The sequence below is a fragment of the Liolophura sinensis genome, chromosome 7 (genome assembly GCF_032854445.1).
Source record: "Liolophura sinensis isolate JHLJ2023 chromosome 7, CUHK_Ljap_v2, whole genome shotgun sequence".
Taxonomy (NCBI): domain Eukaryota; kingdom Metazoa; phylum Mollusca; class Polyplacophora; order Chitonida; family Chitonidae; genus Liolophura; species Liolophura sinensis.
In genome coordinates, this window is record NC_088301.1 from 55,992,529 (window position 1) to 56,009,642 (window position 17,114).

At 37.9% G+C, this 17,114-nt stretch overlaps 1 long non-coding RNA gene across 1 annotated transcript; it reads left to right on the plus strand.

The window, feature by feature from the left end:
- Positions 1-7,052: 7,052 nt before the first annotated feature.
- Positions 7,053-9,402, plus strand: LOC135471961 (uncharacterized). The gene is made up of 3 exons (XR_010444486.1): positions 7,053-7,191; positions 7,884-8,019; positions 8,943-9,402. It is a non-coding gene; the product is annotated as an uncharacterized LOC135471961 (long non-coding RNA).
- Positions 9,403-17,114: the final 7,712 nt, after the last annotated feature.

The following is a 17,114-nucleotide window of genomic DNA, read 5'->3' on the forward strand; positions in this document are numbered from 1 at the left end:
TGATATAATAATATATGATAGGCCTACCACTGAAAACCGACGACTGAATTTACATAATAGGCTTACCACTGAAAATCGACGACTGAATTTAAATGATAGGCTTACCACTGAAAACCGACGACTGAATTTAAATGACAGGCTTACCACTGAAAACCGACGACTACTTTTATATGATATAATAATATATGATAGGCCTACCACTGAAAATCGTCGACTGAATTTAAATGATACGCTTACCACTGAAAACCGACGACTGAATTTAAATCATAGGCTTAGCACTGAAAACCGACGACTGAATTTAAATCATAGGCTTACCACTGAAAACCGACGACTGAATTTAGTTGATAGCCTTACCACTGACAACCGACGACTGAATTTAAATGATAGGCTTTCCACTGAAAACCGACGACTGAATTTAAATGACAGGATTACCACTGAAAACCGACGACTACTTTTATATGATATAATAATATATGATAGGCCTACCACTGAAAACCGACGACTGAATTTACATGATAGGCTTACCACTGAAAATCGACGACTGAATTTAAATGATAGGCTTACCACTGAAAACCGACGACTGAATTTAAATGACAGGCTTACCACTGAAAACCGACGACTACTTTTATATGATATAATAATATATGATAGGCCTACCACTGAAAATCGTCGACTGAATTTAAATGATACGCTTACCACTGAAAACCGACGACTGAATTTAAATCATAGGCTTAGCACTGAAAACCGACGACTGAATTTAAATGATAGGCTTACCACTGAAAACCGACGACTACTTTTATATGATATAATAATATATGATAGGCCTACCACTGAAAATCGTCGACTGAATTTAAATGATAGGCTTACCACTGAAAATTGACGACTGAATTTAATTCATAGGCTTACCACTGAAAACCGACGACTGAATTTAAATGATAGGCTTACCACTGAAAACCGACGACTGAATTTAATTCATAGGCTTACAACTGAAAATCGTCGACTGAAATTAAATGATAGGCTTACCACTGAAAATTGACGACTGAATTTAAATGATAGGCTTACCGCTGAAAACCGACGACTACTTTAATATGATAGGCTTACCACTGATAACAAATGACTGATTTTAAAAGATACGCCTAACAATGAAACCGAGGACTGTTTTTTTCTTTAGGATGATAGGTCTATTACTGACAACTGACAACTGTTGTAAATGATATAGGCCTACTTCTGAAAACCGGATTTTTTCGCTTTTTTCTCTTTTAGATGTATTGAATAACGACGGTTACTTTTCTCCGTTTTGAATGACTCGCTTCTATTTTGACTCTGTTTCTGTTTTGTTTCATCTTTCACTCTTATTCTGCATTCCTTATACATGTATATAGGCCCATTTATAAGAGAACATAACAGGTCTCAGTCAGTGTCAGGTATTGATTTATTAAGTCTTCTGCCGTGGTATCATTGTCAACAGCTTGTATTTTCTCACTATGCAGATATTAAAACTTCACATAAACATATGCATACATCTCCGCGCGATTGTAGGGGTTTGTAAATGATGCGCCATGTATACATATCAACACCTGGATATTTACCGTACATTAATATACAGGATGCTTAGGAAGATGCCATACATTGAAATACTTTCATTTTCAGAATTTCTTCTCAGGTGGAATTACGGGCAATTAAAAATGTGTCTTTTTCCCTGTCTGACTGGACAATTGGTGTGAACTCCCATTTCCATTATATATAATCATTGGTGTGTATATAGGCATATACACTCTACACGCGGTGACAACTTCTCTCAGTCAAGAGGACTCAAGTCTTCCTATAGTAGTGCATGGACAGACGATCGTTTTTCTGGTTAAGCACAGAGGGGACCATCTGTGACCATGCTGATATCGATGTGTACTTCACCAGAGGTTCGCGCAAGGAGACGGTAATCGTCCGCTTGACTGGCCTGTATTGATCAAGACGCCCTCAGAGTGGTTGTCGACGCCCTATCTTGCAAAAGTTTTACGTTATAGCGGCGCGCTGGTGCGAGCTGTCATATCGTCCAACGTAAACAGTTAGTCCGTACTGTGCCATACCTGTCTGAAGTTTCACTTCCAATTCCACGGTGTTAATTTCGACTCTACTGAAAGATTAACTGTTCACGTGAACACCTGTCTCACTCAGTGAGTGTCGCATTTTGTGCGCCACAGTCACGTGGCAAGTTCTTTACTGTGTATCATACGTTGGCTGCTGCGTATACACCCTCGCTATTGGATTTGACAGATCTATTTCGTGGTATTGGTGCATGTACACCCTCGCCACTGGATTTGACAGATTGTTTGGTGGTATTACTGAAAAGATGTGGCATCCGTACGCCACTTCAGTCAGGTTGGGACATCTGACATTTCCCTTTCTCGGTAAGTAGACACATATGTATGCTTAACCAACTCTGAAACAACTTCGATACATAGTAATTAACCATCTAAATGCCTCAAGATAAACTTGGTCTACCAACTTAATTGGATTATCCATATTTTAAGGTGTCTTTTTGGTCGAATTTTGTTTTCAATCCGGTACGATATTGCGATGAAAAAGTCGATAGTTCAGTGTATGGAATACATCGGCTACTATATAAAGCGTAAAACAAAGTTGTTCCGTACAGCGTACAATACAGTTTATTTCAAACCTAAATAAGCCAATTTGGTGTTTCAGGCAAATCGGCATTATTATATACACGGTATTATTATATACACAACTACAGAAGGTACAGTTAATTCCACTGTATACCTGAAATCATGAATGAGTTTTAGGCTATTCACAACATGTACAACGATCGATACATATTGTCCCTCTCCAAAGTTTCCTTTAATTTTGTTCATGGAAATAAATATATTGTGCCAAGTGCCATCTACTTGTAAACGTTTGGAATGGACCTGGCGACATTGCTATTATATGCTATTATATCTGTTACTTTCTCTGTAGGGTGCACAGTTTCCCTGTTACTGCCGAAGATTCACAATTTATTTCATAACATAGCTATTATAGAGTATCCTCTTTTGCATAGCGCCTCTGCAAGAAATTTCATATAAAACTCTAAACATATAAGGTCGCGCGCTCGAACCCAGCTACCGCTAATTGATCCGGCCGAGACTGTAGGTGATAAGTACATGGTGACCACCTGACTGCACCCGTTGGCACCCATAAACGTCACCACGGTCATATATCTATATGTGAAATTTCTTGCTTACGGCGAAGTTAAATGGAATTTAACTACAATATCGGCTAGTCAACTGCTTAATTGTTGTCTTAGCTAATGACTCTTAACCTATTTTAAAAAGAAGTAAAGGAGCAGTATTCGTTTCATAATATTATTCTATTCCTTTACGGAATACAATGAGTCTTGAGAATATTCCACGGATTCAGTATAAGGGGAAGTCACCCGAATTAAGTACATAGAGAACACAGCAAATACTGTAATCCAGCAATTTCCGCAATGTGGCTTATTGTACGGAAGTGAACAGCTGTTGGCTGACAAGGTATAAAATACCAAAGTTACCATAACTGTATGCCAACAAATATCTGCTCAGTTCCTCAGAAAAGCCACGTTAACCAAACTACCTTTCCATGAAATAAACCACAATACATTTTCACATTGCCTTTAGGGAATATATAGACTATTAATATTTGTATTTCAGTGTGGTAAATTTCAAAGCAGGTCAAACGATATACAGGGTAGATACGGTAAATAAGCGACAGCTATTGGGAAATATTGGGAAATTGGGCAATATTCACCACATACCGTATACCATGAAATTAATTAAATCCTTTTATTTTTTGTTTTGATGGCCACAAAGATTACCGAATGCTGTTACTATGTGGAGTTAATAGGCACCTCTCCAGAATGATATGATCTGCAGGTATATGGAAATGGCAATAAAAGAACAGCTCGTCCTCACGTATTGCTGAGCGCCACACAGCAAGGGGTTTGCTGACAATGAATTTAATCCATGCGATGTCAAGAACACCTGTTGCATAGTTGTTTCTCATATTGTGCATACTAAGCTTGTAATACCTCAAGTTATGATTCAGCGTCGTCAAACCTATTTAAACGTAGTATAGTGTGAATTCAGACAGTTATGGCAAGCATTTCGTGTAGTAATCAAGTTGTAGGCAAACTATAAACAGAATTTCACAGACCCTATATACACACATACATCCTTATTGTGACTCATTGGTGTACAAGCTCAATTATGCAGGTTGATAATCAAATTGATAAACAGTTGAAATTTTAAGAGGAAATGAGTATAAGTATACAAATGTGATATCCATATGACTGGTCTGTAATTGGAAAGATTCTGTGTATGACAACACAGCTGAGTTCGTCGGAGCTTGTTGCCATATGGCAATCCTCTTGCTTTTTTCACTTGTACAACACTTGTACTATAGCCATCTTTGATTCTGTTACTGCAATCACAAATCGAAGATGTTGACGTCCTGTTTCTAATTTGTATAGATTCTCAGGGTATAAATGTTTGATAAAAGCAAACACATCAACAGTATTTATTTATTTATTGGATTGGTGTTTTACGCCGTACTCAAGAATATTTCACTAATACGAGGGCGGCCAGCATTATAGTGGGAGGAAACCGGGCAAAGCCCGGGGGGAAACCCATGACCATCCGCAGGTTGCTGCCAGACCTTCCCACTTACGCCAGGTCTGCCAGCATGAGGCCAACATGAGCTGGTCTTGAACTCACAGCGACCGCATTGGTGAGAGGCTCCTGGGTCATTAGACTGCGCTAACGCGCTAACCGACTGAGTCACGGATGCCCCACAACATTATTATAAACTTTTTCTAACGTTGATGCATATTTGACAATCTGGATCGGAAAATTGAATTTGACAAGATCCAATAAGGAATATGTTTTAGCTCTTCTCACTCCGTCTTCCTATCTCAGTGATTCTCTCTCGTTGTGACCTGAACTGTGCAAGTAGTAGTGTGTAATGTGCTTTGGAAAGGAGTTACAAATCTATTTTTTATTTGCCACTTCTTAGAAACGTGGAGACATGGAATTTAACGCCAGTGAATGCAAAATGATCCCTAGTTTTGGATTTGTAGATGAATGGTAATTTTTATACATTGTGAATGCATTAAACGTATATCGAAATTTCAAGAATTTTAATTTTTAAAAGTTTCAGGGCCATTAGATTTCATCTCTTTGGAAATTATCGAGCAATTATTATTCTGTATACGAGAGCGTGCCTGCTGGTCTTATCAACTTTAAAACAATAATTATAAAAAACGTGTCAATGCTTGAGATACATTCTTTTTTTTCTATCCTGACCGTTCATGGTATTGGCTGAATGACGGTAGGAGCCGAGTTTTTTCCTTAGTGTTCCATGTGCTCCATGTTCTAATCTTTCATTGCATTATTACAATAAAGCTGAATCATGTCGCCACTTAGTCATAATGGCTGGAGCACTCCTCACATTGTTAGAAAAGATGTTGAATTCACAGATATTGAATCTGTTCCCATGTCACTCGGGCAATGTTCGATTAACCTTTTAGCCGATGCCCATTCCCCGAAGAAATGCGGTGTCCATGTATAAGCTAGAATACTAAGATATGAGTCGGTGACAGTCGATGTCCAAAAGCCCGATGAAAAGCCTCCTGTATCTACAGTGGAGGATTGTCGATGGGTTTTTCGTGAATAGCTCCGTTAATTGTTGGGGAAGTCTCTGGACAGGCAACTTATATCGATGTCGATGGCAGCTGAGGAAAGCAGCGAGATTTACACAGCCAAACTCGATTTCTACGCGGATTATCTGGCTGTCCTCAGAAGCATATTGGGACAGGGCTAAAGTGGGGATCGATGGCTTACCCTTCCATTCTCAAGACGGGCGCCCCTTGTCTATAATGAAATGTTTACTTGAGCCTGGTGATTTAATTTTCCGAGCCCCAAGACGTGTTTGGGTAAGACCCACCGCCGTGTATCTTATTCTACGAGAAATTGCTCTTTTGTAGACAGTTTCCGTCTGATCATGATCAAATAACCGACGTCGCTGAGGACCTGGCTGCACTTTTAATGGCCCTTCATTTAAATCTCAGTGATAAATAGAACAATATGAACCTTTCTGGAGAAGGACGGGGCGCTCGATGTCTTGGTCTGTCAATTGAGGTTAACAGTGTTAAACTGAGGTTTCTCCGAGCGAGGAGAAAGGCCAGTGCTGACACCAGGCCCGAATATCCCTGATACTTAACACCCTGATTTAATAACCCGCCTCTTTCCAGTACCAAGGAAACGTGCTCAACTTAATCCGAGCCAAGAAAGCGTGCCACATTTATCCATCGAGTTCGGGGAGTTGTGTAATTTGGTTTTAGCAAGATAAAACACGAACCGAGGCCTACAAGTTTTTTGCGCCAAACAGAGGCATTTTTTTCTGGTTTGATGCCATCAAACATTTTTTTGGTAAAAAAAGTGGGAATGAATGCGGCTGTGTGGTTTATTTTGAGCCGAGACGTTTATATATCTTCTATATAACTTCTATGAAGCAGAAAGTCTCACGATTTTAAGTAAATATAAATTCTCTCATGCCATCAGTGTATCAGTCGAATATATAATCACAATAGGCTAAAAGCACTGACACTGACGTGGTACACGAGATATATTCTTGTTTTGTCGCTGTAGGTTGCCTTGTCACAGTTTTGAGGCTGGGTTTCGTCAGTGCTTGTCCTGATGACGTCATCATGGGCGTCTACAACTGTCTACGCCACGTCGCCTCTGACGAAACAGGATTGACTGCTAGCAACGATGTGAAGATTTTGCGATCGAAATGTTTGTAAGTCAAGACATTGTTGGTTTATTTTGATTATAAATGGTTATGAGTTCAGTATTAGGTGAGATTCAGATATCATATCTAGAATATACTTCTTGTCAGTTTCTGAATTACGATAGTGTATAGGTTTATGAACTGTGTTATTTTCTAGGCTGTTTCCTTTAACGACGTCACATAATTATCAAATTCCGAACAGTAAGCTCATAATTATTTTACAGAGATGGAAGTTTGACGTCACTATATCATGCATTCAGCACATCATATACACCTGTCGCTCGGACATCATAAAACAAGATCTTATACATAGAACTGTCGACCTTGCCCAGATGCGCTCCGCCTTTGAATTCACATGTGATCATTTAGACGGTGGGTTGAGATATTCTAATTTTCATTATAATTTGTTGAAGCTCAAAATATTGATTGTATATAATAGTAACAAATGTACTTTTTCACATTCTTAAGTACATATACTCTGTTTCCCAAGATTTTTTGTATTTCAAGCAGAAAATGTTATCTAACAAACTATTAAGAAGAAAATTTGAACATTTTTTACGTTGATGTTTTTAATATGTCTGAATGTTTCTTGAAATATTTTTTTGCTATTTTCAACCTGAGTAAGTGATAATGAGCCATTGCAGATGCATTTGTCATAGAAGCAATAACCCCAGGCTCATGCAGGGCGAGATTCTGTGTTTGGCTTTCTGGATACTTTTTTCTGCCAACTGAAGTAACCTAAATTTGATATCCTGTCGGCCATAGTAGATATAGTAGTATAGCAACGCCATTACTAAATGAGACTGAATGCGTGAAAGACACTAGTGTTGTAGTATTGAAGTGAGCATTGGCGATGACATCATCAAGCCACAGGCATTTGGCTATGATCATAAGATATACTTGTTCCCTTCTTCTTCGGGCGAACATTTTTATATCCGTCATTTCCATTTGCACGACTCGTACATTCACTCCTGAAAAGATGAATGTGATGCCGTTGATTCGTTTTTGTGTTTTTGCGTTCAAGTTGCCGTGGTAACTATTGCGAATGTCCTTCCCGTTTACAGTCCAAGTCGAGTCAGCCCACTGTGTGACAAGGTATAAAGACCAAATAAACGAGTGCAGTTCACAGGTGGCAAAAGAATTCGAAAGAGAAAAACAGTTTGCCTATACTACGGAACTGTATTTGAAACTTATATGCAGGTAACATACCTTTCTGAATAAATACGTTTTTCTTTTCCAGTGGACAATAGATAAGCTTACACTCTTCAGTTGTGATAGTATAATCCCATGCATGCATATGACATTTATGACAAAATCTTTGGTAATATATATTCTGTATTTATGGACTCGTATGAATATCACTGCAGCTACAAAGTGAACAACTGCATGAATTTTTCACAGTTACTTTCACTTAGTAAAGATTATTTTGGGCTATGAAGTTTACAGTATACCTAGCACTTTTAAGGAGGACAGTTTGTTTTAATGTACAGGGCCGTCTTAAAAATACGGGTCTGATACAGAGGAGGCGTGCAATGGGTTTTACCCTCTGGAACTTTTCTGGCCTTAACGAACTGTTGATGTCTAATTATGGCATCAGGTATCTAACATTTGTACGGATTTTCTATACAAGATTTATCTTGAAAACTTGTATTTCTCTTACGCCGCACCATTTGCGATGCACAAACGCATGGCATCACAATTTGTTGATACTACTGGACGACACTATTATATACGTGAATACAATGGAATCTAGTCTTGCTTACCCGAGTGTCAATTGATGTAAAAGGTTGGTCAAACAGATGAAATGTCAGCTGTTCTCTATCTATTCAAAATACGACTCAATAAGGCAACCAAAACTAGTAACTTCATACAAATATATTACAATAAGCAATACATAACTCCGAAGGAGTATGGTTTTATACGAAAATTAACTACAAGCGCAAAATGGAATATGCCTAAATATACAGCCACTGTGCCAGGAAAGGAGGAGAATCAATCTAGAACATGATACAAAATTCACTAGGAATGGTACTTGCCTTATATTTATTTAAGCAAAAGTTGAATGATGAAAATCTGACCAGGTTGATGTTAGTAATGGATGTTTTGTTTCTTCACCATCACAGCTTTGTAGATGCCATAACGATGTGTGCCGAACGGCCGGTGAGGTCGTATTGTAGTGCCGAGTCGGCGGATGTGACTGTTCGTCTGATGTCAGGACTCAAACCGCCAGGATGTCTTCCATACAGCCGCTCCACACATATCTCATTCTCTTTTTATACAGTACTAATCATGTGTTTCATCGCTTTGGTTGTACAATTTGTTTCTTATACATAACATTCCGGTTACATCAGATAATTTATAATACATTGTAAATAAACTCAACGTTTCCTCGCCATTTAATTCATATTCCTTTACCTATGCAATAAATGTATTTTCATATATTATGCTTGTTTTTGGCTTTGATACATTTGTATTACCTACAGGTCATAGTGGATTTTAAGCGTAATACTTCTTGAATATCATTGTTTAAACCCTTTAGACATTGATTGTGCAACAACATTATCATCAAGAAATAATAAACATAACCAGAAAGACTGTGTAGCTTTATATTTAGTACAGCTCTTGTGCCCACTGTAAATTGCTCGCTGGCTTACTCTCCGGTAATACGCGAGAAGGTCTGCCAGCAATTTGTGGATGGTGCTAGATTTCCTGCGGTTTGTTTCCACCATAATGCTGGCCGCCGTCGTATAAGTGAACCTTTATTCTTGAGGATGGCCTAAAACACCCATCAAATGAACAAATAAACAAACAGAGCAATAGAATATAAATGATTTTGTTGATGTAAAGTGGTATAAAAACTTTTCTTAAGTCCGTGATTATATTTTCCATGAATCTTACTAAACGTATAATTGTTCGTCCCGATTGATAGATATATTCGATCAAGTACCATAATATGTGTATTCCAGACTGTTCACACATGCGTGACATACCTCCTACTTCTAAGATGATAAGGCCTACGTATGGCCGCCATATTAGTAAGCCGACTTAGACAGCTGTGTTGTTCCACCCAGAACAATCGAACGCAATTCCATTGCCGCTTTCTTGAAATAGTTCGCATGCCATTATTCCTCTGCTCCCGAGCCCCAACACCTAAGCCCTCTGGCTATAGCCATGTCGACTTAGTCACACGACAGACGGTGACTGGGGTGACAGTTCCCACTCTCAACATGCGGCTATTGACCGATCGCAAACAGTTGCCAGCTTGAAACACTCTTTGCTTGCATGAATTGGTCTCAAATCTAATCCTCAACAGTTTAAACAGATCATATTGTTGGACTCATAACAGAAATTTTGACTGAGGTACTAATGGTAATGTCTTAATGCAAATCGTTTCACAAGACAGGTTGCTCTGCATACATTGGACGCTTTGTTAATGGGCACGCTTGAAGACAAATGAGAATTAGCGAAGGATCCGGGATCTGTAAAGTTCAGCCACCGTCTTATCAAGTGTTAATATGACATTATTTATTTATTTATGTATTTATTCATCTATTGTTTGTCTGGGATTTAATCTCTTTTTCAACAGCACGGAATTCTTATAACACAATATAACACAAAAGATTACGATATACTGCTTAAAACCAGAACAATGACGACAGTGTGATAGATGATGGATGGTTACACTTGCAACCCGGAAGCGTGTCAGTTAAGTTCAGTTAGAGTTTTATTCTAACTGTTCTTTTAAATGTTTCAATGAAAAATATAGTAGCGATACTAGCAAATTAGGCTCCCTTAGTGCAATGCTTAAGAAAAACTGGGTAAAAAAATGCAGTGCTGTTAACAGCAATTATCAAGTGCTCTAGAAAGAAAAAAACACACAACAAAGAGACCATGCCTCGTAGATCCCTAGTCGCCCTGGAGAATCCTGGTTTATGCAGGAATAAAATATAAAAGGCTAAAATATACACAGTAAAAAAAAAGCCCCGCCTCGAAAATGTGTTATTTGACAATAGTCACGCATATAACCGGTGAACTCTGGCCTGTTCATGTAAATGCTTAAATAGTAGCAACCCAAACACCCCTAGTAATATGACATATATTTAGTCATGACTTGGCAGAATTAGGTAATACTGCACTGGACCAACAAGTTCTTGGCCTATCACTTTGTATGGAAGTACAGTCTCTACTTGAGATTGAACTGGGGTTTGGTGCTTGCAAGGTCGATGACGTAAACTTTGATCGATTGGTGTTTTACTCCGTACTCAAGAATATTTCATATTACGACGTCAGGCAGCATTATGGTGGGAGGAAACCGGGCAGAACTAGGGGGGAAACCCACGACCATCCGCAAGTTCATGACGTTTGATTAAAGATTTATTTGATAAGAACTTTTCTTTTGAAAAGAACATTGTTTTGTTAGGCCATAACATTTAACAAACCCAGAGCAATCGAACGTGGTGTTTATAAACACTCCGCTTTATGTGTCAGTAACAGTTTGGCGAGTCTTTGTCTCGGCATTTCCATCGAAATTTAGAAAACACGATTTAATTGATATTCCTCAGACAAGCGAGAGTTATTTGCTCACGCCCTAAACCCCGCACTGCGCTATCTTCATTAAGCATAGCAAAACTTTCTAATCATGCACGTTCTTTTTTTCTGTAAGTTTTTACAGCTGTAGTTTTAATAGCCTCACTAAGAGTATTACATGTGCGGATTTTACATGAATAGAATCGATGAATATTATCGATCAATTGTCTCTTACAAATCTGCATTTCTTTTCTTCCTGCTTTTTATGTGGTGCTCTGCTCCCAAGTAAAACTGAAGCATTCGAGAAACACCCAATCACACGATCAGTTTGTAAACAACCAAGTTCACGCCTCATGCAAATGTTTTACTCGAGAGCAGCAAACATAAATTTCTATGTAACCGGAATTTAAGGTCCGGATGAGCACCTAATATGAACAAAAATTTGTTTCCTTTGTTACTTGGGAAGAATAAGTGATATTAAAAACGTTGAAGCGTTAAATTTTTGACACAAGAGACACAGGCCTGAACTTGTTTTGGAGTCCGTGCATAGAAAATGACTGCAAATCGATCATAAAGTCATTCTCCACTGATTTTCGATGTTATCTCCCCTCGTCTTCTTTTCGCCATGACTCATTACATACCGTTTTATTGTCCGTTGAAACAAATGAAAAAGTATTCAAATCGATGAAAATTATACATGCGTCAGTGAATGAACTGAAATCAGTGATGCATTTACTCTCTCGAAAGAATTTGCATTATTTTTTTCGAATTCTTAATGAAGTCGTACTGTCTCATAGTTTGCTTTTGAATTAACAGGGGCTTTGAATTTTACTTCAATCATGTAACAATTGTCTTCTGGAAACAGTACAGCTCCAGTGAAATTAGAAAGTCACGTCGCTCTGAAGTACCATGTCACTGGCACCAAATACATGACGCGTGACAAAGTAATAGTGGTTTTCGTAGTGCTCAGGCATAAATATAATCCCTTTACAACCTGTGATTGTAACTAATATACGATGAAGGCTATAGATACAGGGTATATCAATTTATGCGCAAACAAATATTTCAGAGCTCAGTTTCGCATGGCGCACTCAGTATTAAATTGTCCCAAATTAAGCTTCATATCTCTACAACATACGTTGTCATTGTACCTAAGGACTTACTTAACAAAGGGCTTTTCATAAAACCAACAATGAACCTATGTCACTAACCAAGAACTCGATGCATTTCATCGATATGATTAGTATCATCACCCATTTGTAATATAGTCCCTGCTCCCTGCTCAGTCGTGATTTGCTCCCACAGATCATGTAGTGGAATGTCATAAGTCGTAGGTATATCTGATTCCAATTTCCCTGTTTCTTTGAGCAGAAATGGTTTCTGTTCTTTATAATAAGGACCTGCTACACATCAGTTTAGCGGCGAACTTTTTCTCTCCCATATCGACAAATCAGATCTGGCCTGTTGCGTTACCCTGTTACTTGTTTCAGAAATTGGACGTCATGTACTTTAATCATTTTTAAAATTGGTGAAATATCTCTTGAGTGCTACGTTTAATGTTGTTTAGTGCTTAATTAAGTTTTTGTTTCCCTCTTCAAATATTTTATTGATTTCATTCTTTCTGACACATCCATCAAAAATACCTTCTGCACGAAATTTTAAGCTTTATTTAACGTAAGAACACCTTGTTGGGTATCGACTTTCACTAATTTATTTATTGAAATGTTGAGAAAACACTAACGCATAGTATGTCAGAGTAAGAAGCATTAAACAGTGTTCACAAACATAATTCGATTTATTTTTTTAGAATTTTTAAAACCCAATAAAAAAATTTAGACCATGCGCTGTCCTTATTAACCTTATCTAACTATATTTTGGCCAGTGACGTCACATAACCTTTTTTGCTACTTAAAACAAATACACTGCTAGATTTCATAATTTTAAATGCATAGGTACCATCATTTTAGAATGCATCCTTTTATATACATATAAATCTAAGAATGCTAAGAATGTTTACACGTTCAGCTCTTTCACGTGACCTAATATGGAAAATATTGTAAACATTCACAAAATAACAGCAAGGAACTCCGTTATCTGGATGGGGCAGTTTTCTCACAGGTGGTGTTATATAAGGCAAAGACGTTAGTAAAATATTAGCTAAGTGAAGTAATATTAATTTTAAAGTTTCCAAAAGTAGCCTGTGAAGAAGATTCAAATCAAATTCGATGTGATGATCTGCCCTGATCATCATATTTACGGTGGCTTTCTGTACTAGTGATATTGCGTAAACTATTCTTTTGAATGATGGAAAAAATGATTGGATCAGGTCGTGAAAGAATGGTTAACATGCATGTCTTTTAATCGCGGTGTTTGTTCAAACCCGGCCTTGGACAAGTGACTTGGTTTCTTATACCTGTATGTATGTTTGTTCCTCTGTTACTTGTCAGTTTCTTCCACCAATACAAATGGCCGCCATTGTGTAAGTGAAAAATGATTGCATATGGCGTTAAAGAACAATCAAGTAAATAAAACCTGGAACGATTTGCAAGAAACCATAGTTACCTTATCGAGTCACATTATTCATCTAGCTGGACATCAACAAAGGCTTCCCAAAAACACTCTCAGTTTAGGCCTAAGCATGTACGGTACTTGTTTTGGGTTTTTTGCTTCGAATGTGACTTGAAAACCAGATGTATTACGTAAATCAACTCTTTAATGGAACAGTTGCTGTGAAGAATCACGTCTCCACGGCTCGCATACGAATGTCTGTTTCGACGCCGAGATTCCATGACAAACCACCATAGTTAACACGGAGAAGTAGATGCAGAGTTACCGCCCTTCTCTCTACCTGGATTGCAGTAATGTCTGCAACTGCGGACACTCAGCAGATTATAACTGGCTTAATCAGTAGGTGTCAGTAACTCATGAAGGTCTAGTGCTAAGATGATAATTTAACTTGTAGAGAATCGGACTGATTACTCATCTCATGTTTTAAATTCTGTCACAAACAAGTGTTACAAGAAATGCACCACATTTAGTGACCACCAGCGGAATGGGGTCTTTTATGTTGTTATTATTTAAGCATATACATGGACAGTTTGAGTAAAACCCCGACCAACTGACAAGAGACTAGATTTCACCGGTAATATATTAAAACGCCATGCTCTCGTCACTGATCTGCTTTTACTCTTAATTTTGTAGTTTCTTTTATAGCACATTTTACCGACACCTTCTTTGGTTTGGCCTATAACGGAGAATGAAGCTATGCTCATCAGTAAGTAATCGAGTAAAGAATGACGAGACAGGCCAATGATATGAGTGTACCTATCATAACGCTGACCGCCGTGGTGTAAGTGAAACATTCTTGAGTATGGGGTAAAACACTAATCGAATAAATAAACAAATAAATCACGTGCTGAACATTACAACATAATGACTAGTATTGTGCAACTTCCACAGATTAAACAATCTGATAAAGAAATCGCACGAACTTATTTAAACTGACAAGCGAGATTCGACCATTACATCCCTTAAATCAAAAACAAGCTTCTTGTAAGGCTATAACTTAGTAAAAAAATGTCCAATGTGTTCATAATCTATCACACACGCAGACTTCTAACTCCGGCCATCGCTGGTCATTTGAATGTGTATAACATGTTACACATGGTCAGTAAAACATGTTTGTGGTTGTATTAGCTGCTAGTAGGTCAGGGCCAGGGAATTCATTTCTTGACTTCTTTCGACAATAAATTTTATCCATACTTTATATTTGTATGGAGCATTCAGTGCGGCCACTGTGAGATCAAGTCCAAGTCATGTTGGTTTCGTTTCCGGAATGTATGTCAGCGGAAGGCTGGTTGTGGGTTTCCGGGCTTTGTCCCACCACAATCCTGACTTCCGTCCTATAAGTGATATATTCTTGACTTACTGAGAGTTGGCTTACTGGTATAATACGGCCAATGTATGTAAAACATTTAATGTGGTACTGGACACTGGCTGTGTACCTGAGAGTTGCATTTCTGGTATAATATGACCGGTGTATGCCAAACATTTAATGTGGTACTGAACACTGGCTGTGTACCTGAGAGTTGGCTTACTGGTATAGTACGACCAGTGTATGTCGAACATTTAATGTGGTACTGGACACTGGCTGTGTACCTGAGAGTTGCATTTCTGGTATAATACGACCAGTGTATGCCAAACATTTAATGTTGTACTGGACACTGACACTTTAACTGAGAGTTGGTTTACTGGTACAGTACGACCAGTGTATGTCAAACATTTAATGTTGTACTGGACACTCAACGCTGGACAACATTTGCCAGAGTTAATTACTCTGTACAATGTAAAAAGAGATTGTACTGTGTATTTATTGATTTTTCACAATCTTTTGATAGAGTCTGACGAGAAGGTTTATGGCAAAAGCTGGGGAAATCTGGGATTACAGGCAAATGTTTAAAGCTAATCCAAAATATGTATGCAGATATCAAATCTTGTATCTTAAATGGTAAACTATACAGCGAATACTTTGTGTGTCAATCAGGGGTAATCAGGGTGAAAATTTATCCCCTCTTTTGTTTGCATTGTTTTTGAACGTTGTTGAAGATCTTTTAGAGGCCAACAATGTCGTAGGTGTTAGTTCACTAACTGATGAAATTAAAAACGAACTTCATGTTGTAATACAAATTTTATTATTATTGTATGCAGATGATATTATCATGGCAGAGTCAGAACAAAGGCTTATGCATGCATTTAATGCATTGGGAAATATTGTGATTTGTGGTCCTTAAGGGTAAATATAGAAAAGACTTAAATTTCTAAAGAATTAGCTTGGACGGAATATTTTTATTTTATAGCTTTATTTGAACAACGTCTTGAAGACCAGTTTATCCAAAACTAGCAGGCCGAAATGTCATCCTCATCTAAGGGTATTACTCACAAGATGTTTAAGGATGATTTCGAAATAGAATTTTCAATAGAAAAAACATTTTATACTTGTTAACACGAAGTTAAATAATTTAAGGATAAAAACATATACCTGAAAATATACGGCCAAGACCTAGTGTTTTTACCTTTCAAAAGCTGTTTCAATCCAGAGCAAACATATCTTATACAATGTACAAATACATACAAAAAAGCAATGACAATATACAGAGCATAACGGAAAACTTGTATATTTATAATTAGTATAGGAATAAGAAATGAACTGTACAAAATGTGTGTATATTGTTTAGTTGTTCTGAAAGAACTTGAACTTGAATCATCCGCAGGCTGCTGGCAGACCCTGGCAGAGGATGCCAGTATTGAGCTGGACTTGAACTCGTAGCGACCGCATTGGTGAGAGGCTCCTGGGACTGGCACGCTGTTCACCTCAGCCGCAGAGTCTCCGTTGTGTTTCTCCCCTAGATATGCCGTAGTGTTTTATATTTGGAGTCGTTAGTTTTCATAAATGCTTAAATTCTTTTGACCGTCACGAATTTATATATGTACGCTCTTATCTAATGTTTATAGGAAGGTTTTGCATTGTATTCATGATACGTGATGAAAAAGACCTTGAATTTTTAGTAATTCGAGACCACTGAAGTTATATTGTAATTAACCTCACTGTACTTTTTTATCTGCTTTTGCCGCTGCCATGGTGCTAGAGTCGTACGTGTAAGTTGCTACTATTTACGCGTTTACATAAACAGAGAATAAAACCCTAACTGAGATAAACTGGGAAGATGCTAGATTTCACCGGTTATATATGACCATTTCGCAGCTGCTCT